The sequence below is a fragment of the Rattus norvegicus genome, chromosome 2 (assembly GCF_021556685.1).
Source record: "Rattus norvegicus strain SHRSP/BbbUtx chromosome 2, alternate assembly SHRSP_T2T, whole genome shotgun sequence".
Lineage (NCBI taxonomy): Eukaryota > Metazoa > Chordata > Mammalia > Rodentia > Muridae > Rattus > Rattus norvegicus.
Window position 1 is genome coordinate 115,954,387 of NC_141535.1, and position 26,423 is coordinate 115,980,809.

The following is a 26,423-nucleotide window of genomic DNA, read 5'->3' on the forward strand; positions in this document are numbered from 1 at the left end:
AAGAAGCTGTGTCCTCAAAGACCGAGGGACGGATCAGAACTTCAGTCACATGGAGAGTTTAGGATGTTACAGTCTGGCTTTAAAATTTATCTTTAGCTTAGACCTCCACGTAACTATCCTTGCCCACCTCTGTGGGAACAAACATCCTGTGAGTGATAGATAAAACCCTTTTGGAATTTAGCAACTCAACAGACTGCTGATTTCTACCAGCCCAGAAGCTAAGAGCAGAATAATACAAAATCTGAGGCCACAGATGAGACCACTCCTCCATCTCGATGCGACTGCCTCTATGATGTACCCACCAGTGGTTTTAAAACGCCTTGACTTACAAGTGTCTTTGTCTGAAGGCTGAGAAACTGCTTCCATGTGGAAATGTGGGACCTGAGTAATCTAGTTCTGTTTCCTGGGCTTTGGCCATCAAATTTGCCTTGTGAATATTCTCTTCCTTCCTTCCAGATGAGAGCCTTGTTTTGTGTCAACAGTTGTGTGAATTGCTCCGATTACCATGAAATTAAGATACTGATGACAGTAATCAGCACTTCTTCTGCTCTCTTTATAACTATGAATATTTAACTATTCTTGAAAGAAAGGGTTTTTCTTAGATGACCAAATGATGAGCAAAAGTTTTTTTGAAAAAAAAAATGTTTCTTTTCTATTTGAAGAACTAAAAATAATAAAAAGAAACTCAGGGAGCCCAGCGTTATTTTTCAAAATTCACATTGCATATTCAGACTCAGGGTTGGCTCTAAGGAAATCATGTAAGGACATTCACTTAGAATGAAATATGATTATGGTTTGTGATACAAAGAGGGTCTTTTTCCATACCAAATTACATTTTATTCCCAAGAAGAAACTGTAACCAGTCAAATAACAACTAAAATTCAAATACAATCAGTGCATATTCAAACCAGCAGCCAGAAACTTGGGAAAGAAATGAAAATCTCTGGACAGATATAAGAGCAATACTGATGTTAGGTTATTGTGTAGAATTGGATATGGATCTGCTCAACGTAGTACTTCTAAACAACAAAAATGCCCATCATTAAACATCAGCAACTTGCAGTCATTCCCCCGAGATGAGCTGCTCTTCCAGAGGGTCACTGGCACTGGGTACATGATGTTCATCACCCACTGCTCAATTTCTGCTCCACAGTCCAACATAGAACATTCCCATCCATATAGCATCTGCTGGTCTCTAAGCCCCTCCCATGGAGCCGACCACTCAGTTTCCATAGTAACTACTATATAACTATGGTTCTGAGGTAGCAAGAGAAGAGAAAGAAAAACAGAATAAAAAAGACTAAACCTGGGTAGTTGGAGCATAAAACGTTCTCTAGCAAGAACTTTGTTCGTTCGTGCGTTCCTGTCTGGAAAAACACTTTTCAGAGAGATGTGCGTTCGCATCCACAGAGCAGCCTCCTCTCTGGCCAGTGCTTCCCTGTCACGACTGTGTAAACGACCACGCCAAGGCAGTGCGTCCACCCCACACCTTCTATTCTTTCCATGGAGAAAATAGTGGTGCAGGAAAAATGGTGACCTCTGCATGGAGGAAAGAGCTGTGCAGCCGACATGCCCCACTGAGTTCATCTGTTTACCGATGCCCGCTGTCCGACTGATACATCATTTGAGACTTTGGGTGAGTACATAACGTACATAACGCAACCTCAGTCACTCATGGTAACTTTCCCTGTTTGAAAAGATGCTCTCACCTAGCTCTGGAAATAACTTCTTTCTCTAACTTGGGAAAGCAAGAGTCCTTTTGCTGGGACTAACAGGATCTCTTGGGGATTCCGAGGGTGTTTACTCCCAAGTTCACTCTCCTATAGAAAGCTTATTTACAGGAGGAGTTCTTTCTTCCGAAGTTAGAGGGTTTGGAAATTTGATCTAGCAGGCAGGGTGGTGGCAGAGTGAGGAGGGAAGTCAGATCAGGCTCGCTCCCTTTTCAGTATGAAAATTCGAAAGCAGTGGGGAAGAAATGCTGGACCTATCACAGCGATGCTAACAGACAGCCTATTACAGTATTTAATAAAAACAGAAGCAGCATGCCTGTCATAGGCTAATAAATCCTACCTCCTGCACGCTTTTAAAAACAGTCTGAACTAGCGTCCACGGAGCTTCTGAGAACTAATCTTAAGCATGGCTGTCTAGCGTGCCTGTCACTCCTATTGTCCTTCCAAACTCTTGCAGACATTTTGAGCGAGGAGTATTAAAGCTATGAGTTAGCGAGGGTGTGACATCAATGGTCCACAAAGGCTGCCAGCAGGAAAGGTAAAGATGAGTCCCGGTGGCTGTGTGGAGGACTACACGGGATCGCTGTCATTAAAAATTAAGCGTGGCTTTTGAGGAAGATGTGACAACTACCGGAGGTAGGATTTGCATGTAAAACAAAGGAATCTGTTGCTGTCTTGGTGCTTTTTGTTGTTGCTCGGTGCTGAGGTGCCCTGTGAATCAGGGATTGCAGCCAGGTGCGACGGAGAGGAGAAGCTGGGTTGGCTTGGGGCTCCAAGCTGACCAAAACACAAGACACAGTGGGCAGTGTGAGGTTTTATGTCTGGAAAGCCTCACGGACAGACTGGCTCCGGGCTCGATCGCAGCCTGCTGAGTGTGCACTCCACGTTGCTTTCGGTGGAGTAGAAAGAAGGCTTAGAGGTCATGGAGAAATCAGTTCGTTTCTTACCAGCGGTGCCTGATAGGCTGGGGAGGGGGCACTGAGAGAAGACTTTGGCAGGTGGGAGGCAGAGAGAGCCAAGGCAAATAGAGGAGGAAGCCGTGCTGAACTTGAAACCTGTTAGGTAAATATTTTATTCCTGTAGTCAGTGTGCTTTGGTGGTCAGAGGGTATTTCGGAAGATAGTGATGGATTTCCCCCCATAATCTACTATAAGAGAAAACTGGTTACCCCGTCCATCTTGCATATTGAAAGACTGGTCCACACCATTCTGTTCCTACTAATGGCTTTGCTAAAAACAGACCCGGAGTTTGAGAGTAAAGAAGGGGCTTTCTCTCTGTTCCTGCTCTAGCCTTTGAGCAACTGCTGGGCTGCGGCTGGAAATGGGGATTCGTTAGAGGTTAAGGACTTGACCTTTTATTTTGTTAATGAACAGCATGAAAGCATAATCTCCCTTGAAAATAAGAGGGGCGGTTGGGTTCCACCGACGGGAGGAGGGGGCAAGGATTAGCTTTTGCAAGGAACTACACCTCCTTGCACTTCAGATGATGCGATCTGTAAAGCTCTACTAGAGGGGGAATGTAGGAACCCCCGCTGAGAATTCAGAGGCAAAAGTACAAGGATCCAAAACCAATGTTTCCGCAATTTGATCTGTGGTGCCAGTTCTGTCATTGCATGTGACCCTCAGTGGGAAGTGGCAGAGACAAAGTGAATGTGTCCCTCCGGTATTGGTGCGTTCTCTCCCCTGTGGACTTCACAAACTCAAAGATATAAAGATAACGCTTTCTATTTTAGAAAAAAAAAGCTCTGCGTTTGGATGCATGGATTTAGCTGTAATGAACAGCAGAAATGCTTCAATGGCTATATTTATAAAGAATGTAACAATCTCCGCTGGTCTACAAAATCTCTATAACACTGTATAAATAAGTGTTAAGGAAAACTATAGTATATTAGTTTTCAGCTCAATATTGGAATTAAGGTTAAGTGAGATTCTGGTGTTTTTGAGCTCCCGTGTACACACTGCTGTTTACACACAAACTCGAGATCATTTCCCTGTGGTTGAGAGTCCGAAGTTGGCTGGCTGTTCTTCAATAGCAGAATGATGGACATTACTGAGCCAGGTTACCCAGTCATAGTTGGTCTTTGGGTGACCTGGAGCACAGGGCTGTGAGTAACTGGATATCCTGTTAAGATTGATGGTTAAGACATAGGTTGTGCTTCTCCGGGGCCAGTGGAGAGCATGACCTTGACCTTGCAATCCCCATTGCTAGCCAGTGGAAGTCACCAGTGGAGAATCCATAATAGGAAAACACAGAGCTTGGACTTCCCAAACCCAAGATCTGACGGCTAAAGTTAGCAAGTGAGCGCTGTTATTTTCCTTGATTTTAAAAAGACTTTTCCTGGTTCTCATCTTAACAATTTCACCTGACTCTGAGGGTATCAAGTATTTCTTCAAGGGGCGATTGACGGCAGGAGAACAACAGCTGAGGGATGATTTTATTGTAGTTATGTTCTGACACTTCACTGATAAACTAAAATGATTTCCTCACTGTTCACTTAAATGTGGCTGATGTGTGTCAGTCTAGATTGTAAAGCCCCTCCCCCTCCACCCACTCCCCACCCCTGCCAAAAAAAATGAAAACCAGGATGAAACAGGACTACTTGGGTTTCTTTAGTCAGCTCTGAGGGAAGTTGAGCTGAGGAATTCAGTCAAAGAATCTACTTTGTGTGACAAAGGAACTCCATTGCCCATTTCTGTTAGTAGGGACCAGCCAGAGACCCCCAGCCCAATCATCTTTCTCATTCAGCTTCTGCTCCATCTAGTAATGAAAACAAAGCCTGCTCCAGCCTCACAGGAAATGTGCCTGGCATCCACCCTGATATAAAAAGTAAACAGGGCGTCATCAGTCTTCTTATCTCTCTCCTCCTGGCACCAAGGCTCCCAGACTCACAGAGGTCCTTGCTTTCTGTCCCTCTCTTCTACACATGCAGCTGTCACTCCACTTGTATCTACTAGACATGACATTTCTCACACTGACACAACCTTCTCTTCTGTCACCTCTCTCCTCTTGGAAAGAAATCTTCCCCCTCCAAGTCCCTGTTGTACAATCAAGTAGAAAGTAAGCCACGATAATATATGTGCACTATCGATTTTATTACAGGACCACATATGCCGCTGTGTAATATAGCTCAACTTTCTTTGATAGATATACATTGCAACCCTGATATGTTTTTTAAAATGCATGTGTGTATAAAAAAAATTAGAAAAATGCACACCAAAATCTCAGCAGCCATTTTCTGTCGTGTGCTTAATTTTGCAAACTTGCTAAGGTATTTTATGAGAAGTGTTATCTTAATAGTCACATATCACATGTCATAGGGCCTAATCATATCTCCTTTTCTATCCATGCTGCCAGTCTACCTCTTAGTCTACTTCACAATGCAGACTATGTCTTCTATGTCTTCCTCTAAAATCCCAAAGTCATTTGTTCACACAGGCAAGAGCAGGTGAAGTTTCTCTTCCAAGGCTCTTTGGGTTTTTCTTAATGCACCTTAAGGAGTTCAGCATTGTCCTCTCTACTATACTGCCTCAGTGAAGTGTGTATGTGTGTAGGTGGATGTGTGTGCATATGTGTGTGTATGTGTGTGTGTGTATGTGTGTAAATTTTCTATTTCTTTTTATTTTTCAAGATTTTTTTTTACTATTTTTAATTATGTGTCTATGTCTATGTATGGATAGGAGACATGAATACAGGTGTCCACAGAGACCAGAGACACAGCACAGCACTCCTCTGAGATAGTCAGTCGTGACTTGCTTGAGGTGACTTCTGGGAAAGGAGTCAGGGCAGGTCCTATATAAGAGCATCAAGCACTAAACCCCTGATTCCTGCCCCCTTTTCCTTGCTTTTGTAAATGGAGACCATTTCCAAATCCCTCTCTTCATTCTCTGCTAAGTCTTAAAATGTTGCAGTGGTCCATGGATCAACCACAAATCTTTTCTTTATCTATATTTAAGCTCCAAATACATCAAATGCTACCTTGAGTTCTTCAAGACTATCCATATACACAGAGCACACAAATTCTCAGCCCTCGATTCCCTCCTGATGTAGCTAGCTTCCTACAGACCAGTTGCTTAACATCATTACTATGTTCTAAATCAAGTTCTGGATTTTCACTTGAGACCCTCCTTTCCAGTGCTACTGGAGACTCCATTATTAACCCTTTCTCAGAGGAAAACTCTGGAAGTCTTCTTTGAATCTGCCCATTCCCTTGGAGGCATAGTGATGTCTATACTCAGTGACCATGCCTTCAGTGTAGATCAATACTGTCACTGTTCTTTCTGATACCTTTCATCAATCCCCCAAATGAATGCATTGTTTTCACAATTGATCACTTCTGCTTCCTTCTGCTCCCATTCAACTCTGTCCCCCAAACCAGTATTGTAATTGAAATTGAAATTGAATTAGTACTTTGGTTCAAAATCCTCCCTCCACTGTCTATCCATCTGCTTTCAGATTACAGTGAAAATCTTGCACAAACTGGATTCTTCCTTCACCATTCCCAATCTACTCCTGCCACACCACTGTTGGGTGAGTTATCAACCCTACCCCACACTCGGATCCCATAGCCTTTGCCTCCAACATACCTGTTCCTAGAAAAACCCGTCTTGAGTCTTGATTCTGATTCTCACTGCTTCAGATCTCTGTTAAAAGTGCTCTTATGGAGTAGGCAGTGGGCAAATGATTGAACAACCCCCCCATGTGAAAACAGTGTTTTTCCTCATTAAAATCCCATTGTACTATGGGATCCCAAGCATACATTATTTTCAACCTTGGGGCCTAAACTCTGTGCCTTAACATCCTGTTGCTTTTTATAAAGAGATGCCAAATACCTTGAAAAAGTCAAGGAGATTTGCTAAGAGGATTTTCTTCCTTCTCTCTGCACAGGAGTGGAAAACACATCACTGATTCCAATCTGTGTCAAAGGAAATACAAATTCAATTTGATCTTATCCAAGCGATGACTTATAGTCAAAATGAACACTTTACACATCTCTCACAAATGACTGTGGATGTAGAAATGCCCCACCTTTCCACTGCCTTCCCTTGATCCCGGAAGGAATGGCAAAGTCAGGTTAGAATATTCTACTAGAGTCTGGATGCCTTTCCTGTGACACTAGGAACCAATCAATAATATTCATCAGTGTTATTATCCACAAGCTCTGTTTAACAGTGGTGTTCTCCTATGTATAAAGTATGTGTTTTCAAATAACTATGTTGTAATAATGGCCCAAAATAGTTATAAGAAATCATATAGAATATTTTGACAATGTTTTTGAGTCTGAGGTGTGGTGTGCGAAGGACACAACATCCAAGAGCAGAAACCTCATTCTGAATCTTGTTTGCATACTTCTATAACCTTGGGTAAAGTTTTAAATCTTAGTGAGTTTCAGTTTCCTCATTGGTGTTTGGTGGTTTAAAAAAAAAAGCTTAGATCTGGATTGAAGACTTAAGACAATCAGGTATACCCTCTCCACCAGAATTCCTAGAGCAGAGAACACTGAGTTCCTGAGTACCACACCATGCCTCAGATATAGCATTTCCCATTGACCAGATGTAGAAACTAAGATGTGGAAAATCGAAGCAAGAAAAGGTCAAAGGGCTTGGAAGCCGTCATGTTGACTTTTCTTCCAGTCATGTAGACTCCGGTAAACAGATGACGAGGTTCATCACCTTTAATGTAATGAGTGACTGAAGGCTGCTGTGGTTGGAGAAGTTTTAATGAATCCGAGAACAGGATTGTCCTTCTGTGAACAGTACGGATAGTATTTCTTTCCTAGGTCAAAAGCACACTCCAGGGTCTAGAAGGCAGCTTCAGTGGGTGCAGACTCCAATATGATGAACCACTGGAAAAGAGCATTTCAGTGTGACTGCCTCACTGTGATCCGAAGCTCTGCCTGCTGTCTGCTGTCCAGTGTGCTATGCCTCCGTCTTCTCAGCAGAAATGCAAACAGCAGAAGTGCATGATTCATGGGTCGTGATGGTTGTGTGTCACGACTGTGCCTGGTAAAGATAAAATATGTGCCTATAACCTATTGTGACTGCATAGGAAATCACAAATATTAATTATGCATATAAAATATACAGAAATATTTTTGTTTAAAAAGTATTCTTTATGCTGGGTGTGGTCGTCTATGCCTTTAATCCCAGCACTCAGGAAGCAGAGGCAGGTAGAACTCACCATAAGTTTAAAGTCAGTCCCTTTGACCTATTAGTTTCCAGGCCAACCAGCACTATACAGCAAGACTCTTGTCTCAAAAACAAAACAAAGTACACAAGAACAGTAACACTTTTATCGGTTTCTCACTTTGTTATGATATTGGACACAATCTTTTTACTGGGCTCAAACCCAGAGCTTTGTGAACACTAGGCAATTGTCTATCCCCACTCACGAAGCTATGTTAGTGGCAAGGGTCTCTTCGTTGTAGAGAACTATTGCATGGCTATTGCATGGCTCCATGTCCATTGTAGGCAGCATGCGAGTCTATAGCACCAAGATATTACACAGGAGTTCACAGCTAGGAAGCATCAGACTTGTACCAGGGACAGATTCTCCTGAAATGCATGACATTTGTTCATTTCTTATTGTACCTCCACAGAAAGAAGCAGTCATGGAGAAAAGAGCAAGGCAAAAGCCTGTTTCTCTGAGATACCAAACTCAATTTTATAAAGTCAGGTACCCAAGACAGAGAACTTGGGCAAGTGGCCGAGGCTCTGGCTTCAATGTTTCTGTGTCTTTGCTCTGTCTCTTACTGCAGTGGCTAGCTCCCTAAGGAAATGTCCAGACGGGGGCCCTATGACCACAACATGAGGTCACATGACAGGATGTTGTTCAGCACACCCTGTGAGGTCAGGGCACGACATACATGCCACTGGCAGGTGGCTCACCAATTACTCCAGACTTGGCAAGGATGTTTTATTTAAGCTGTTAAAAAAACTCTCCAATGCTGAGCTCCTACAACGGTAAACACCTCTCCTCCCTGGTCAGCACTGACCTCTGTCCTGCTCTATAACATCTAATCCAGGTCTGGGAAACTTCATTTCAAAGCTAAGTTTTGGGGACGTTTCCTTCTATGTTTCTCAAACCCACCTTTGTAACATGAAGAGGTCCAACTGTAGAATCCAAAAGTGTGGATATTCCATTGTTATAGAAATGTCATGGAATCTTAAAGGTTTTTTGTTTAGATCTTTACAAGGTAGCTGTTTTCATTCCCAAGATGCCATTTACGTAATTCTGATCTGGCCCTAAGGTCACCATGCTGTGGGCTTTGGTTCAGGGATCTTTCCCCTCCCCCAGCCAAGCATCCACATGTAGCAGCACTCTGGGTAGCACTTACATATTTCTTGAATGAATCTGATTATTAGTCTACACTTGATGCCTCAGCTTGGACTTGTGGACAGATGTATCCCACACTCAATAGTTCATTCCTGAGTAACATATTTATATGACTGAGCCTGGACCTGCAAACTCTCATCTGCTTCTCTTCTTACCCCTTCTATTTAAACTCCCAGGCTATGGTAAATGCATCTCCTCTCTTCCTGCTGTTGGTCCCTGCTTGCTGGCTACCCTTCTCTTTGTAAAGCACTTTGCCTTCAGAGCTGACTTCAAGCCTGATGATGGTTCACACAGCAAACTCTTCATCCCCTTCCTCATCAAAGCCAGGGCAACAGTGGAGATTGACTGAGAATCTTGGTGCAGGAGGAGGGAAGGGAATAGATACATCAATAGAGAAATGGCTGTAATGCCAGGCAGCTAGACTTTAGATTGACTGGCATGTGTACGAGGTGGGGGATGATGTCAGATAAGCCCTAATATAGAATCCCTTGCACCTTGGTGTTCTTCTTAAGTGAGAAGCAAAGCCTCACTCAAAAAGTTTTGGACCTGGAAGCTCATTTTCAGTTTTGATCCCCTCCAGTAAAATGGGGTGAGGGGAAAAGTTAAGCTCATAGTATAATGTGTAACTGAAAAGCTAACGTATTCTCTCTCTCTCTCTCTCTCTCTCTCTCTCTCTCTCTCTCTCTCTCTCTCTCTGTGTGTGTGTGTGTGTGTGTGTGTGTGTGTGTGTGTGTGTGTGTGTAACTATGGAAATACGTGTACAACCAAACATTTGAGATAACACTGAGTCCCTTACCTACTCTGAGACAGGGTGTCTTGTTGTTTGCTGCAGGCTTGCTGGCCTGGTGGGTTTTTTTGGAGCTTGCTCTGTCTCTACATGCTATGTCACAGGGCAAGTGTTGCTATTACAAATATGCACTACTACTGTGCCTGGCTTTATATACGTTCGAATGATCTGAATCCATAGCCTCACACTTGAATGGCAAACCCACTGAGCATCACTGTTTCAGGCCTAAAGTATAATTTTAAGTCCAGCAATTACATTGTGAATTTATTGAAAGCAGGAACTCTGCTTTTATAAAGTCCCAGGTGAATAGAAGTGCATTAATAATTTATATATATATATATAAAATATATAATAATAAAGGCATATATGTGTCTTTAAAAATTACGGGATCAATACACTCATTCCTTTTCACCTTCTTCCCTGAGGTAAAGCTATAGAGGAAACAGATAAATGTTTTATCTGTATTTACCAGGCCTCGTGGTTAGGGATTTGGGATTTTACAAACCACATAAATCTTAATTCCATGGAATCCCCTCTGTGTGCAGCGGAATAAACGGGCTCTCCTGAAGGAGGAAGGAAAGAGAAGTATGCAGTGTTGAACGGTGCTTACCACATGACTCCTTAGCATCATCGATGTGATTGGAAATCATTTGCATGTCTGTGTGAGTAGGTGTCCAGAGGCATCACATCCCCTGGAGTTGTCAGTGACCCTGAGCTGCCTGACAGGTGTCCTGAGGACCAGGCCTGGGTGCTTTTAAACTGATGAGCCATCTTTCCACTTGATACATAGGATTCGTTTAAAAAGAGCTGAATTTGAATAATCTTTAAACTAATGCCCCCTGACACTGTGTGCCTGGGAATTTCCCTGAGTTCTTTGATGTAGATCAGAACTTTCCATTCTTCTTTTCATTCAGGTTTTCACTGAAAAGCTGAGAAAGGTCAAGTGCTGGACTCTTAGACTCTTACCCTGGCGGCAAAGTGTCTTTCACAGTGAAATTCTTAGGAAGTTAAAAGTAACGATTCAAGTGCAAATGAGGACTCTCGACTTTCATCTCCCCAGGGACTTACTGTGGGCACAGCAGAGTGATTTGCTCAAGAGCTCAGACTGGTGTGTCCAGCACCAACTTTGCAGAAGCACTTGAAGACTTCAGACCAATCAGGGCTGGGGAGGCAGCTCAGTCAGTGAAGTGTGTGTCAGGCATGCTTGAGGAACCATCTAAAAGAAAGCAGAAGAGAGTCGTGTGTGCTTGTCATTCCGACACCAGAAGGGTGGAGACAGGCAGGGAGACAGCCAGACCTACTCAGTGAGTTCCAGGTAAAACTGACAATCGAGAGAGAGAGAGAGAGAGAGAGAGAGAGAGAGAGAGAGAGAGAGAGAGAGAGAGAGAGATCCTAAGGAATGACATCAGAGGTTGTCCAGGATTCCTTCCACACATAGATATGGAACACGCAACACCACCACCCCCCAACACACACACATACCCTCCCTCAGAATGCACCAGAATCACACTCAAACTTCCTGAGGGGTTGTGTTTCTTGCCTTTGCATTGTTTCCGTCTCCTGATATTTCAAATGGAGCCAGAAGAAGAAGAAGAAGAAGAAGAAGAAGAAGAAGAAGAAGAAGAAGAAGAAGAAGAAGAAGAAGAAGAAGAAGAAGAAGAAGAAGAAGGAAAGGAGGAAGGGAGGGAGGGAGGGAGGGAGGGAGGGAGGGAGGAAGGAAGGAAAGAAGAAAGAAAGAAAGAAAGAAAGAAAGAAAGAAAGAAAGAAAGAAAGAAAGAAAGAAAGAAGGAATTTGTAATTTGAAAAGAAAAGAAAATTGAGGCAAAATTCTAACAGGATTTCTGTATTTCCTCAGTCCCTGTGAGAATGACTGATGATCCGTTTAACTTTGCCTCCTAGTGATTTATTTGATCCTGTGAGCTGCTCAGGAACAGTCTGTGGGGCTGTGTTTAGACAACTCAAGGTAACTATTTGCTTTTAAGATGTAAAAATAGAGCAGAAGAGGAGCCACTTCTCCGCTGGAATGAATCAAAAGAGCTGTTGAGAGAAAGTGCATCTCAAGGAGAGAAGGTTGAGATAACATATTACTAAAATTGAGGAAATATTTTGAAATGTAGAGCAAATAACTAGAGCCCTGGTGCACAGCACACTGCCCGGTGAAAGCCCATGATAACCTACTTCTCCAGCCCCTAGCTCTGCTTCTCCAGCGAGCGGATTTAGTCTCTGCTGAACTGAAACTGACAAAGTCTGATCTGGAGAAAGCAGATGTGGCCTGATTTGTACGCCTGTGGGAAAGCTGTCTGGTGTGTAATTTTGATTTCAGACACATGATGGTGTTGAGTGTGACTGCTAAAAGGAGAGGTGGCCCTCGGACTGTGAATGCGCCCAGGTGCCACACTATTTTTTAATCTGTTCTCTACCCTGTTAAAGCTTTAACTTATGACCTCATCCATTTAGTCATTCATTCCCTCATTCACTCATTGAACATTTTTCCCCCAATATCCACAGTGGACTAGGAAGTTGACAATCTAGAAAATGCTAGAAAAACAACCTCCCCCTACCATGTTGGCGTTTAGAGAAGAAGGAGCAAGTGAAAGAGTGGTAGGGGTTAGGGAAGACATTCACTAGTGCATGTGTGTGCATGTGCATGTGTGTGTGTGTGTGTGTGTGTGTGTGTGTGTGTGTGACACATACATATGAGTGCAAGCAGAGCAGAGTGGAGTGGTGAGCAGAAGAAATGACACTGAAATGACAGAGATGGGTACAAAAGGTAGAGATAGAAAAACATGGTTTCGTGCAGGAAGCTTTTGTTTAAGAAAAAGAAAACAGTAAAATAAATAATCTAGTGGAAAAGAAGTCTGTGGCAGAGAAAAAGAGGCCAGGTTCTAGCACAGGGTTGGTGTGATTCAAAGGCAGGAACCAAGCATGTGAGTGAAGGGGTGGAGAGGAACAGAAGAGGAAGGCCAGATAGGACTTCACTGCTTCCGTTACTCTGATTACTATAAAAAGCCATACCCTGTACTAATCAGGGACCTGATGTCTATGATGGGCACAGGAATATACATTGCTGTGGGGTGACCAAGGTGGCAGCTAGGAGGGAGGGGCCGGAGGGGCCAGAAGAAGTGGGGTGAGGACTTTCCATTGCATAGCTGGCAGTGGACTAAATATAGGGTGGGGGCGTGAGAACAGCAAGAGGAGGTGGAGGGTAACAGGATCTCGGGCTTGGCAGGGTTCAAGGTTATGGACACAAGAGCAAGGCTAGTTTCCTTTCATATAAAGCAATTTGACATTGTAATCTTCACTGACTATTCACTCGTCTCTCTCTCTCTCTCTCTCTCTCTCTCTCTCTCTCTCTCTTTCCTGCATCCTCTCTAATGACCACTTTTTCTAACCTTTCATCTTATTGGATCCTCTTTAGCCTTCTCTTAATTTTATAAACTTTTCCACATTTACAGATCCCCTCTATTTGCATATGACTCCCAAAACCAAATCTCCAGCTATGACCTTGCTGTCCAACTGCCATCTTGTGGTGACCACTTCCTAGTAGACATTTCCTAAAGGTGGCCATCTTTAGACCTCAAAACCCAGCTGGCTAAACCAACACTTGTCAAGATCTGCTGTCTACCCTGGCTTTTGTTTCCATTCCCCATACCACCAAAGTCCCTGATTTTAAAGTCAATAGTTGTCTTTACTACTTCCTTCCACCGTAGACCTGACTGTCCTGAAATCTCTGAATTAATTCTCCTCTCAAATTATATTTTGGCTGTCTGCCTTTTCCTCCCCACACAAAGAATGCCCTTGTTCTCATGCCCTGCTGACTTAACCTCCTCCCCTCCCATCTGATGTTTTTCAAATCACAGTCATTGAGTAATATGATCACGAATGATTTGGAAAACTTAAAAAAAAAACCAAAACAAAACCCACTCATACATGTATCCTGTACTGAATTAGAATCTTTTGATTAAGATGTAAACATTTTCAAAAGATATCTATCACATATAAATTTTGAGAAAATCAATTCCAGCCTCCTCCTGCCCCATTTTGGTCTTCACATTCCTCCCAACTGGAAGCAGAACCCTGACCTTGAACTTCAGTGACTACAGACTTTGTCTTTCACTTAACCCAGCAAATAAAGTATTATAAACTGGGTGTCCAGAGCCTCTAACATCTAGAGTTCAGACAAATTTCAAACCTAATCCATATTCTTCACCCTTCTCACCCTAACATTCCACCCACCAAGCACGTCTGTGTTAGCTCACACCTCAGTCACTTCGCCCTGATTTCAAGCATCTAGGGAAGAACTCCCTCCGCTCTCAGCTGAGCTCTGTGAATCCCAGTCTACAGTGACCCTCGTGGGCAATGCTGCTCCTGTCCTGCTGTCTTTTCTGTCCATCCTTTGCCCTGTAAGCTGGCAGAGATCTCTACAGTTTTTGAACTCTCTCGGCAGGATCCATCTTTTGGTACCTAATTTATTGCTTGCTTAAATATAAATGTCTGTTTCCTTTTTCTATGTACACATTAAAGATAGAAAACTATATTCTATAAAATGACAGATGTGAAAAGGTGATGTTTGACCCCCAAATCAATCTAATGTGTGTCTTTGACAAATAATTTATCATCCCTGTTAATTAGAACAGTATCATAGAATTTCAGACAATGTGGGTTAAAATGGCTAATAAAAGATGCATACAGAAGAACCAATATTAAATGATTTTTCTCAATAAACTTTGTCATTTAATCTTATCAAGCAGATCTCTGTCTTAGTGCACTTCCCTTCAAAATAGGACAGAGTCAAAGCCCTGCACACTGAGCATTATCCAAATGTAACCCAGGTATCAATTATTGGCCCTAAGAGAGAGTGAAGATTTGAAGTTGGAGACAGGGAACAGCATGGGCATTAGGCTAGCCTGTACCAATGCACCTACTCATTAGGCTAGCCTGTACCAATGCACCTGCCCATTCATCCTTGCCTGTTCCCTTTCTTGAGAGCAGGCAAGCTAACAGCAAGTCTAAGAATGCAGGAAAGCCTGCTGCTTTCTAATGAAAGCATCTGTTAAGTAAAGGTCAGCAGGAAATCAGCAGCACCCTCTGTCTCTTACCCCTCACCCGCAGGCTGGGATTCCCCACACCCCACACATCACCTCACTTGGATTCCACACCATCCATCCCACATTCTGTTCTGACTTTGTTTGTCATTACTCAAAGTACCAAAGATGTCTACAGTGCAACTTTAAAGAAAGAAAAATACCCTTTGGTCTCTTCAGGCTATTTTTCTTCCCCCTGTGCTACTATTAAAGGAAAAAAAACCCACAAACAATTAACCCCAAGGAAACTCTTGACTTAAGAAGGTCAGTATTGTACTGGTGTAGATGTGACTGAGCCAGGAGCAAGCACAGGATGTTTTCATGGTCTTACTTTAACATGAGATTTTATCCGCCCAAGGCAAAAGTCCAAACTTCCTTTGTTAAAAACGACTTTCTCCACTGTTATTTGAAAGAAGAGTCCTAAGGATTTTAGGGTATTCACAGGTGCAACATGACACCGTGAGTTAGGGATGAGATAATGTCAGGAGAAGGTGCACAGTGCATTGACCATTTCACACGAAAAGTTACAGAGAGAAGCTGAGCGATTGGAGTAGCGTCAGTATGGACAGGCTATGGACTCCTTCAGTCACTTCTATGGCATTTAAGGCATCAGATAGTGTCCACTGGCATCTCTGTTCCTCAGTTTCTTTCTGTGTAACATGGAATTCTATCTGCATCTGACGGCTTTGTGTGAGTTAAATGAAGTCACTGTGCAAAGTGGCTGCCACACTGCAGCTCACAGGTGTCTGACCTTGTGATGGTGGGGGTTGACTATCATGTCAAAGGTTACAGAGTTCAAAGAAGAAGGGCTTTGGGATTCAAAATTTGACTTTATTGATTCAGCGGCAGGCTTGGGAAGATTGTCCACAAAATGGCTAGAAGTCCAAATGCAGCTGGAGTGGCATTAAAGCACAGAGCAGGTGGCAGTGTGGATGCAGACTACTCTTTCAAAGAAAACAATCTCTCCAAGGAAAGAGTAAGGGCAATTGACCAAGAGCTAACAAGGAGCTAAATTTTCCTTCCAGAAGCTGGCTGTGGGGCTGAACAGAGAGCTCGGCAGCTAAGAGGATTTCCTATGCAATAGTGAACAAATCAGGTTTCCTTCAAATACATTGAACTCTGGCTCTGAGAGATCTGATGTCTTTTCTGGGCTTGCACATGCAAGCACATGTGTGTGCACACATAAGCACATGTATGCACATACACACACATATGCACATTCACTGGGGGAGGAAATATGCAGAAACAAAGATACAGACAGACAGACAGAAACAGAAAGAAATGGAGAGACAGAAAAAGACAGAGAGACAGTGACAGACAGAGAGACAGAGAGACAGAGAGACAGTGACAGACAGAGAGACAGAGAGAGGTTAAATGAACCTTTTTAGAAGTCTTTCCCTGTTGTGTGGATGGCATGTTGATACCCACTCTCCCATCCTTATCTTGCTATGTAGACAGCATGTTGATATACTCTCTCCCACCTTCATGTTGCCGTGTGGATGGAACATTGATACCCTCTCATTTATTCCCCACCCTTCTCCCAGCTGTGTTCATTGTCCTCACTCCCAGCTGTGGACAGAAAACTGAGCGACAGGAAGCATAGTGAGATCTCTAGAGCCAGAGTCTCTCACCAGCCTCCTCTAGCTCAAAACAGGGTCCACGCTGCTTGGTTCATCTATGAACTTACCACATCTGAATCATAGAGCTAGGCCATTTCCAGGGCAAGCCAAGGAGCAAAACCCATGCAGAAATGTTCATTTTTATATAATCACTTGGTAATAAGAAGACCTTCCAAATGCTCATTATGTTATACACATCAATACCACACTGCGTAGGCCAACAGGCACCTTGCATGATACAAGCCATCCCTAGGGATTGTGAATTCACTGCTCATTTAAGTTCAGATCAACCTTAAAATCCCCATTTCTTGCACTCAGAAAAAGTGATTATTTTTTTCCCAGATCCACAGCTTGGCTATAATACTGTTGTGGTTCAAGCTGCAGTCACCCTGTACCCAAGACCTTGAAGCATTGCGAGGGATACTTGTCGTCATTTGACATTTCTTGCTCTATCTCAGCAAGTACACACCCAGGTCTACAGACTTGTGCCATGATATCATGAAAGGACCAGGCTGGGAGCTCGAGGACACAAGGAGAAGCAGCTGACATTGTCAATCTATTTTAAAACCTGTGCATTAAAATCTGTCTTCGATAGACTCCCCTCCCTTGTCTGCTAAGCGAACCCTGATGTCTCATGATGATGCTAGCCAGGTTTATAGGTTTGTTTGAGTGAAGACTGGTACATTTAACAACATTCTCAACACAATGTCTACTCTGAAAAGGAATAAAAGGTGGGCAAGGTAGGTGTGTGTGTGTGTGTGTGTGTGTGTGTGTGTGTGTGTGTCCATGTGTGTGTGTATGTGTGTGTGTTGTGTATGTGTGTGTGTGTCTGTGTGTGTGCATATATGCATGTGCATGTGTGTGCATGATATGGACTTCACAGTAATTCCTTAACATACCAGGTTGTTTCTCTGTTTTTCTTCTTTTGTCTTTTGGGGTAAAACATAAGGTAGGAAAGTTGAGCACATGAAAGATGGGGAGAGAATCTCTTACCACCAATCTCTAAGATAATTCAGGCTGACAACCCATTTGGGGATTAAAAACACAGGCATATCTTAATTTTCTTTGCCCAATACTTCCCGTAACATTGAATGTGTGACTGTACATATTCTATTCCTTTTCTCTTGTTTTCCCCAAATCATGCTGACTCCAAATGCAAACAGGACTGTTTCTGTAACATCTCCCCAGACCGAGTAGAATTCAGAACACAGAACATCATTCTTCAGATACCTAAAAGATATTTTCATAGCTGTTCTAATAAAAGCAAATATCATAATTATCCTTCTTCTCACTTTTGCTTTTAATTGTATAAAATCAAACACTTTCTTATCGTGAAATGATTATAATTTATGTTCAACAGCAAGGGCCTAGTAAGCTCTACACTCTGAAGTTCAGCAGTCTACAGTATCTATGAGTCACCACCATGGCCACGTCTGACTGTCCTCAGGATGCTGGTTAGAGTGTGGCCTCAACTGAGTGCATGGGTATTACTTGTCATTCATGTTTCAAAGGCATGATAGGACCCGAGGATTTCTCACTGGTGGAACCTCAGTAAAGAAAAGGGAAGAGCCCCATTCATTGTTATCTTGGTGAATAGGTGTCTCCACTTGTCATGCTTTGTTTCTAAGATGATAGTGCACTAATCCTTATAAATCAGTGTCAGTAAGACATCACAATGGAACTCAACCCTTCACCTGAAACTTGAACTTCTAAATTGTTCTCCAGTTAAACTCACTTAAGACTTTTGATAGGCATATAAAATGTGAAGGAAGAAATACATTGCTTTTGTTGCCCTACCTATGACAGCATTTGGCATCATGTTGGAAAGTTAAATAAAAGTTGGGAACTAGCTTTGGCCTATATGTTTTTACAAGATGTGATTGTGTGTGTGTGTGTGTGTGTGTGTGTGTGTGTGTGTGTGTGTGTACACATATGTATATACTCTGTATCTGAAGAAGGGTCTTATGAAGCCCAGGATGCATTTAAACTGGTTGCATAACTGAAGATGATCTTGAACTCTTGATCCTCCTGCCTCTACCTCCTGATTTCAGTCATGTGCTGCCACATGTAGCTTGATAAAAGGCTTTAGAAAGATGAACCAGATTCCAGAAAAGATAGACTTTTTGAACAGTCTGCTAAAAGTAGCCAGAGATGTGGGCAAGTGGCTTGTGTGCAAGGAAAGACAGGGATGAGAGAAAGGGCAGAAGAAGTTTTGGCAGGTTTAAATTCTCTCTCTCTCTCTCTCTCTCTCTCTCTCTCTCTCTCTCTCTCTACCTATCTATCTCTCTCTCTCTGCTACCCTCCCTCTCTCCCTCTCTTCCCTCCCCTTCTTTCCTTTCCCCTCCTTCCCCCTCCCTCCTTCCCCCCTATCCCTCTATCCCTCTCCCCCCCCTCTCAAATGCATGTTTGTGGTTATTATATGTACCTGTGGAGTCCAGAAGTCAATTTAGGTGTCTTGTTAAGTTACATTCCACCTTATTTTTTATGATATAAATTTTATTTTAAATAAAATATAATTATACCACTTTCCCTTCTTTTTTCTCTCTGAAATCCCTCCCATGTACCCCCTTAAACCTCAAATTTGTGGCCTTTTTCCTTTATTGTTGTTACACACACACACACACACACACACACACACACACACGAGACTTGGTATTAGACAATCCATTAGGGGGATCATCCTTAGGAGAGTTCAATTCTCCCTCTCTCAGCAGCTATCAGTTGCCTGTTGTTTTTGTCTGGAAGTGGAGCCCTTCGAGATTTCTCTGTTCACACTAGCATGTCTGTTGGTGTTGATAATGTTCAGGTCTTGTTTAGGCGGCCATAATGTTGAAGTATCATGTATATTGCAACCCTATCATTTCTAGGGAACACAATCTTCCAGCAGACTTCCTGATCCTCTGGCTCTTAGAGTCTGTCCATCTTCTCTTCCTTGATATTCCTTGAGGTTAGTTGTGTTATTGAAGGACTTGTATGATAGATATATTCAATGGGACTAGGCTCCTCATAATCAATTGATCTCTGCATTCATTTTGAGCAACCAACTTCACTTGAGTAGCTTTAGAGAGTTCCTAAGAGTCTCCTCTCTCCACCTCCCCAGGACTGGGATTACAGGCATATGCCCTTGCAGGTACACGTGACTGACTGGCAAGCCCTTAGTTGCTGAGCCATCTCCCCAGATTCAGAGGTACTAATGGTACTGTAGACCTGTTCAAATTGGATTTCCCAAAGATAATCTTCAGGATAAATGAGGGCAAGCAGAGAAAGAGAAACAGCAATCACTAAAAATCAATGTAAAACAGCAAAATTGATTTTCCAAAGACTCATACTTAATAACAGCTCTTTTAATTACTAGTTTCTGTATCAGGGGCTAGAGTGAGCTTGCTCTGTGATTCTCTCATCGCATCTTGATAATATAACTATAAGTAGGGCTGCTTTTTAGTTTTCCCAGGGCAAGTTTGAAGCATGAAGAGGATATGTTAAGACAGAACAGCTAGCAAGTGGTTCAAACTCAGGTGATCTAACCTTGACCCCAGACTCTGTATTCTTAATCTCTGTTAAAAAGGTATCACAAATCTTTTTGCCACCAAAACAATGGCCTTCGGAGAATATGGTTATGAGTAATTCCAATGAAATTCTCATAAGGAGTCAATTCTGAAATATTTACCAACCAAATCCTGAAATGCCAATTGCTCACGGAATGCCATGCTCCTTCATCACTGACTGTCACAGGATAGAGATTAAAAGGAAGTGAAATGGAGAACAGTAGAACACATTCCTGTTTAAAGAGCAAAGCATTTGTCTTCTCAGCATCACCTTGAACTTGATCAGAGATGACAATTCCTTGCATTCCTTTCGGATGGAAGAACAAATAACCCACCAGAAATCAATTTAACTCGTTCCTTTTGTTTTTCAACATCCAGTATTGGATCTCTGCCAATAACCACACGTACAATTCTGTTTCTCCTTAAAAATAAAGAACTCATTCACACAATTTCCATGAAATCATTATAACTCCTATTCAGTGGTAGAGTGCTGGCCCAGCATGCATGGAGTCCTAGGCCAGTAGATCTCCAGCACCACACAAAGATCATCTGTGACCCCAGCAGTCATGAAAGAGAGGCAGGGGGATCAGGAATCTGGGTCATCCTCAATTATATAGGGAATTTGGGGCCAGTCTGTCCTATGAAGTTGCTTACAAATTAGTATTGATTACTACACAGGAAAACATATGTCTAAGATCCAAAAGCACTTGGGTGTTATGTAAAGGGGGTGGGTTCCTGCTTTCTAAAACTGATTCCTTTGTGGATAAAAGCTGTCTATGAAGACTTCACAAGGCTGCTCTGAACATATGACTGAATTCTAGATCCTTGTCATTTTACATGGGTTTGTTAAAGATGGTGCACTGAAGAGAGAGATGCTACAAATGATGGATTGGCTGATCAGAAGGTGGCTCTGACCCACCTGTCATCTGCTGCCCAGGTCCACCCTACAACTGGGACGATTCATGGCAGAGGGAGTCAAAAAATGTATACAGGATATTTGATTTACTTCACTTATTTACTTAGTCTTTAACTATTTTCAGGTGTGATTGTGGGCAAGTATACAATATTCATTCATGTGTGTGTACATATACATGAAGGTGTGTGCAGATGTGGATTTGTACATATAAAAGCTAGTGTTTGATTTCAACTGTCTTCCGGAATCCCTCACTACATTATTATGGTTGTTGTTGTTGCTGTTGTTGTTGTTGTTGTTGTTGTTATTATTATTATTATTATTATTATTATCATTATCATTATCATTATTGGAAAGTGCTTTTCACTGAGCCTTACCAATAGGGCCAAACTAGCTAGGAAGGGAAGTCCAGAACTTCTCTTGACTCTGTCTCCATGGGATGAGGATACCAGGTGTATACTGCCACACCCCACTTTTTATGTGAGTTCTGAGGGATCTTCACTCAACTCCTAGTGTTTGTATAACAAACATGTACATATGAAATCACCCCAGCCTTTTGAAAATACATTTTATTTATATACCTAATTTGTTTTTTTAAATTTATTTATTTTGTTGCCTGAAGATTGGCCTTGGAGATTCATAAATGTTAGGTAAACTTTCTAGGGGAGAACTACAATCCTAGTTCACAATGGTAAGACAATTCTTTGCTGTCCATGAATCTTTTTTCAGCAGATTCATTACTCATCAATCAATTCCCAGTGTATGACTCAAGGTCTGATTTAACATTGTGACCAATGGGCTCATCCCTGGTGAGCCATGTCACCTTGAACAAGTCGCACAGACTTTCACATACCAGTATCTACACCTATCGAATGGCTTTTCACAATACAGACCTTTCAGCTTCGTTGGAAATTTTTAATAATGTAACACATGAAACATATATGTAGGAACAATGGGCCATAAATCAAAAGTAGTCACTGTTATGAAAGCAAACTTTTAAAACATCGTTCACAAAGCCTGTGTTAGTAGAATGTTTTATGTTGAATAATCAATCTCATTCTTTTTAGCCAAAATGTATGTGCTATGGAACAAGCAGGGAAAGAAAGACCTTCCTTTATTTAGGCAGTTTATTAAGTCCCTTGTTCCGGTACTAACTCCAACAACAAAAGTCCCCATCTGTGATACTGAAGGACACTGCAATGACATATTGAAACATAGAGTGTGCTAATTCCATACCAGCCTCGGTGTTTAGGTTCTCCATGAATAGGAAAGTGAATTTGATAGGAAAGTCTGAGATAGTATCATGGGAGACTAGATATTTGGTCTGTAACTTAAAGACAGGGTCCAAACATGAACTGAAAATGAGAAAAGGAAACTGCACGCCTTTAACATTACAAAGGGAAAGTAAACACAACAGGGATCTATTGCGTGTGGTGAGTGAATGAGAGAAAGAATGCAAAAGATAAGAAAAGATTGAAAACATGGAAAGCTGGACCAGTCAATCACATTCATGCTTCCCAATTGTGAAGACTTGAACTCAGATCCCCAGAACTCTTATCAGAAAACAATGGTCACCTGTAAGCCCACACTGAGAGATGGGAGACAGATATGGGTGTTTTTCTAGAAGCTTGAGGCCAGCTGATCTGGCTTATATGCTGAAACTTTAGGTCACTAAGAGACTGTCTGAAAACAAAAGGTGGGAGGTATAAGGATTGACACTTGAAGGTTTGTCTTCTGATCACTACACGTGAACCATGTCAGTACACTACACTACTACACTACTACACTCCTCACGGCTGCATCCCCGTACACAAAGCCATGCACGTGCATGCACACCACACACACACACACACACACACACACACACAGTGACAGAGAGAGAGAGAGAGAGAGAGAGAGAGAGAGAGAGAGAGAGAGAGATTGTCTGATGACCTAAAAAGAAAATCAAATGTGAGAGTCCCTTTTGTGGCTTTGCCAAAATACTTAAGATAAACAACTTAAGGGCAGTGGAACGATTCTTGGTTCAAGATTTCAAACCATAGTCCCTTGAGGTTGGACCAGCACAGTTATGAAAGGGTATTAGACGAAAGCTGCTCACTTCACAGCTTCCAGGAAACAGAGTCAGGGAAGGTAAGGTATCCACACCCAAAACACACTACCAATGACCACCTCTTCCCATTACAGCCCTCCTGATTCCCACCACCTCCTTGCAGTGTCAGCAAATTACAAATCTACTGATGAGGTTAAAGTCTTATGACCCAGACACTTCCACAAAGTCTATCAGCTGCCTTAGCCACCTAAGGCTTTAACCCATAAGTCTTTGGAGAACATTTGAGACTAAAATGCAAGTGAATGCAGAAGCACCATTGTCAAGAGGAGAGAACTTCATGGAGGTGACTGGGAAACAAACTGCCAGTCCCTGAAGAGTCCTCTCAGAAGATTGTCTTGCCCATATGGTAGCAACAACCATACCACTTCAGGACTTAACAGGAACAAAATCATGGAGGCAAGAAGGGGAAAGAAAAAGATGCAACAAGCCACAGCTTGAGAGACAAGGGAAGGGACCATTTGGATAATGAGGGTTGGAATATTCACAGGTTCGGAGGAAGGAGGCAGTGAAGTGGACTAAGACTGAAGGGTCAGCAACAGTTAATGAATGAGCCAGGACCCCAACACACCAGACATCAACTCTCCCTCCCTTTAACTTAAGACTCAACTTTAGACACTTAGATAAGATTAATGTCTGACCCTCACCTACTCCAATTCTGATTACAGTTTTCTGTATAAATGGGCCCACCATTTTATCTACTAGGTTTGGTTTGATTTGATTTTTGGTGTTTTTCATGTGTGATTAGGTATTATAACCATTCCTTAGTAGAGGTGAGCATCAGTCCAAGACATGATAGATGTCTGTTGTTGGACACATGGGCTCCTTCTTCCTCTGAGAAGAGGACAAGGAGGTATTGGCAAGAGAAATAAGAATGGGGCAAAATAAGAGCAGGGATATTTTGAAAGAAGAAGGCTGGGAGATCTCCCAGTGGCGTTCTCAGAGTAAGAAGACAGACAGAGGCTAGATAGGAGGCAAGAGAGAGTAAGGTGGGTCATGAACGAAATGTAAACTGTCTCCAGCCCCTCTGAGCATCTGAGCGAAGGACAGGATTCTTTCCTAGTACTGTGTGATGCCCTAGATTTAGTCTCCAACATAGACTTTTTAAAGGCATTAGAGCAGGAACATTTCCCCTCCCAAAAGCTTTGATCGGCATTTCCTGAGGAGACACAAAAAAAAGGAATGCTACCCCTTTATTCCCCTTAGGAGAAAGAAAAAGAATTTATAATCAGCAAAGTTCCAAAAAATTAGCAGTTATGAAAAATCAGGAAGAATGCTGCAGAAAGCTGTCATGAGGGAGAGATCCGAGCCAGAGATTCAGCTTTCTGTTAATGACTCAAAACTGGTCCATGGAGGAATCCCCGACACTGCTGTCCAGTTCCTCCCACACATGTGCCAGATGAATTGAAATGCAAAGAGACCCTAGCCACCACCAAGGAAACCTGGCTATGAGAATCACACACATGCCTGGGGCTCCCCTCCCCACTTGGTGGTTGAGCGTCTTAGTTAGCAGAATGGCTGTATTTGTTCTGTGAGGATTAATAAGAAAATCCATAAATTGTTTTCTTAGCGCTTTGCAAGAGAAATGGGGGAAAGTTCAATTTCTTCTTCATTGCTATTATTACATGGATCAGATTGAATTCCCGTATCTCTTAAGAGTTTCTTATAACTAGTGTTTTTTCCCATTTTAAACCAAGACAGTTTTAAATTGTCCAAAGAATATATAGTTATAAAGTGTAATAATTCACTTGCTATACTTGGTATATTGTTGGAAATCCAGACAGAGAGAGAAAGGAAAAGTCTTCAAGCCTAAACAAGCAGCAAGGTACAGCCTGCTAGAACATCCAAGAAGCCCTGCATAGAGGCAAGGTCAGTGAGCTCCTCCTAGCAGGTACTGTGGCTCTGAGATGAACATACTATCTCTTTGACCCTTTTCATTTCTGACTTTATCTCAATATTTGCCATCATTTTACCAAAACTCTAAAGCTGGTAAAAATAATACAATAGACCATAGCTTTAGCACATTAAAAAAAGAATTACACATAGGTTTCAGTTTCAAATTCATCATCTACAGAATGTATGTGAGTATTGCTGTGTTGTCCTCTCTGTTTCAATGAGCTTGCCAATACTATTTTTGGCTGCATCCAGGCAGCTGATATTTACTTCCTATGGTTGAAGACCCTGCTCTCCAACCCATAGCTCCAGGCAGGGCAAGGGCAATATCACTGTAGTTTTGGACCAATGTGCCTGGGCATCTTTCTTTTGTGTGCACAATAATTTGGACCATTATGGGAAAGGAGGAAAAGGGAAAAGAGATGACAGCAGGGGAAAACACACAGAGCAGCAGGGGCAACTGGAATCTCCCCTGTACTTTGCACTCAGCCCTTGAGTTCATAAGGCTCTTGTTGCTAAAGTGAACAGTACTGGCTTGGGTGTTTTCAAGATGGTCTAAAAGATGGAAACTAGAGTGAGCCCAGTGTTTTGTCTCTAGATATCTCTTACAAGGTCAGAAGTGAGGGAATGCTTTTCTCATAAAGAAGAAAAAATAAGAAGTGATTTTTTTTCTTCTTCTCTGAGTTTGATTTAGGCTGTTTTGATGATTTTCATGTGTGTTTCCTCATATTTTAAAAATAGAATAGTATTCATTTACAGGTCTCATATTCCATCTCAAAACACAGGAGTCTTGGGATTTTTCTCAGCCTTTGAAATTCTCAATTATTTCACTGTTAGGGTTTTCTTCTGTTTGATAAATTTTCTAAAAGAAATTATGTCTAGACATGTACTCAGAATTGGAAAAGAGACAGCAACACCTAGATGAGTTGAGAAAGAAAACATGTTAGCCACAAGAGAGAAGGGGGCTTGGGGGAAAGGGGGTTACATGGGCTGATAGGGACCCACTCTCAAGAGCTTGAAGAAACAGGCAGAAGATGCCCAGGCCAATGAATGCGTGACAAGAGAATAGAAAGAAGGGATAGAGGTGTGGAGTGTATGCACTATGAAGAGAGGCAGAACTGGAGTCATGAGGACAGTGACAGATGTGAGACGATGCTGAAGTCAACGGCAGAACATGTCATTGCCCGATGGGGTCAGAGGGATGTTAGTCTGCAGCCTGGAACTTGTACAGAGGTGGACTCAGTCCCCAAACATGCTGCCCAGACTCAGGAATGGTTCACTTCCTGGATTGGACTTCCTTGAAGGACCCCTGTGGTCTGTGCTGCCACTGAGGGCCATGTGTGGGTCAGTGGTCCTCAATTGGTCAGAGACCTGGTTGATGTCCACAGCTCATATGACTACCAAAGGTCATGC

The 26,423-nt window shown here is 42.3% G+C and overlaps 1 protein-coding gene across 6 annotated transcripts in view; it reads left to right on the plus strand.

Annotated features, from left to right (window-relative positions):
* The first annotated feature begins 1,257 nt into the window (after positions 1-1,257).
* Positions 1,258-26,423, plus strand: part of Kcnmb2 (potassium calcium-activated channel subfamily M regulatory beta subunit 2) — a 310,816-nt gene continuing 285,650 nt past the window's right edge. For 2 of the 6 annotated variants that reach the window (XM_087619019.1, NM_176861.2), the window contains 1 exon segment: positions 2,092-2,366. The gene's annotated coding sequence lies outside the window, so the exon portion shown is untranslated. 6 annotated transcript variants of the gene reach the window in all.